Source organism: Halichoeres trimaculatus, unplaced genomic scaffold, assembly GCF_033239565.1.
Source record: "Halichoeres trimaculatus isolate MK-OKI-2021-1 unplaced genomic scaffold, fHalTri1.1 fHalTri1_scaffold_10, whole genome shotgun sequence".
NCBI classification, from domain to species: Eukaryota; Metazoa; Chordata; class Actinopteri; order Labriformes; family Labridae; genus Halichoeres; species Halichoeres trimaculatus.
In genome coordinates this window covers 19,667,603-19,669,338 of record NW_027437187.1, presented here as the reverse complement: position 1 = coordinate 19,669,338, position 1,736 = coordinate 19,667,603, and positions in this window count along the sequence as shown.

Sequence of the window (1,736 nt, the reverse complement as noted above, 5' to 3'; positions counted from 1 at the left end):
AGCGGGTGGATGCTAGCCACTGACTTGTGTGCATTAGACTCTTTAAATGGCTATTAATCTGCTGCAGTGGATTTAGAGATCGGAAATGGAGACCTTCCAGGCCCACCTCTCATCAGGGCGTCAGACTTTTAAACACTCATACATTAAAACTGAAGGTCAGAGTGATGAAATTGTGTGTCACAGTCAGTCAGATAGTGTCAGCGTCCACGGGAAGCTGACGTTGAACAGTTGTCTCACCCTCAACAACAGATGAGTCTGTAATTGCACCAGGCATTAGAATAACAGGGATAGTGTACGTTACGAGACCCCCCCCCACCCACCCTCTCTCTCCCCACACACAAAGTCCTTCTGTTCTGGCAGGGAACAGGTGCAATGTGGGAGTTGGAGTCGTCAGATACCAGGGTGGGACCAGGGGGTGGGGGTGCAGCTGCTACAGCCAAATGAAATCATATAGATGCCATATTTCAGAGAGTATCTTCATTCAGAGGATGCCTGTTGACAGATTCTCACTGTGCATTCATGTTTCACTTTTTTTTGCCTTCCTTTCCCTGCCAATGAGATTTTGATTCTGTAATCATTTATTTCTGCTTTTAATTCATTCTTTAAACCCATTATAAGTAAAGCTTACCATAACGACATGTTCCTGTAAGATCCCAGTTTTATGAATTAAAAATCACTCCAGAATGTGAAGCAGACACAGATTTTTTGATCAAAAAAGTGAAGCTTCTTTTTTTTCTCTTTGCATAGTGATGGAATGCTCTGCGTTTTAGGGATCAACATGACTCAGTGTTGTTGTCACTACACAGGCATGAGAAAGACACAGAGAGAAACAGATGTATTACAGAGAGATTTTACGGGAGACAGACGATGCTTTGCTCCAGTAACTGGACGCCACTGGGACTTTCCTGTGGGATGTGCGCAAATTCAATAACCAATCCAGTCACATCTTGTCCATCTTTGAGAGAAAGCGTGTGTGTGTGTGTGTGTGTGTGTGTGTGTGTGTGTGTGTGTGTGTGTGTGTGTGTGTGTGTGTGTGTGTGTGTGTGTGTGTGTGTGTGTGTGTGTGTGTGTGTGTGTGTGTGTGTGTGTGCTTGTTAATCAAATTCAGAAAGCTCTGGTCCTTGAGACAAAAACATTAAGATACAAGGACAAATCAGAAAGCTGCATGCAAGTGATTTGATTGTTTGATTTTCTCAATAATAGCTGAGCGTCTTAAAGCCTCAAACACTGGACACATAAAAAGATAAAACTCATGAATTATCTGCAGCTGCAGGTCCAGAGAAAGAATACAGACAACGCATGTTATGATACATTAATGATGGTCCTGCTGGACATGCGGACAGGCTAGTACCCAGGTTTTACACATCTGAAGAGTGTGAGAGATGGGAAGACAGATAAAGACACAGAGAGATTAAATTGGAAGGGAGAAGAAAATTGCCATGAAAGGAAGCTTGTTCGTGAAAATCCATGGTAACAGCAGTAATGACTACCCAAATGGAAACAAACACAAAGACAGCAATAATTGAAAATGAAAGAGGTGCTGGACTTAAGAGGCTGAAAAGCTTTGGCTCAGGTCCAAGTTAATGCAGCGGAGGTTGGAGAAAATAAAGAGAATGTGGTGGTGAAGCAGGAGGTGGAGAGGGGGAGAGGAGAAGCAAGGGGTGGTCTGTGGAGTGACATGAGAGACAGGGGGAGTCTTACTGCCTGGGAGACTCGGCACACTTAATCCAGCTGCC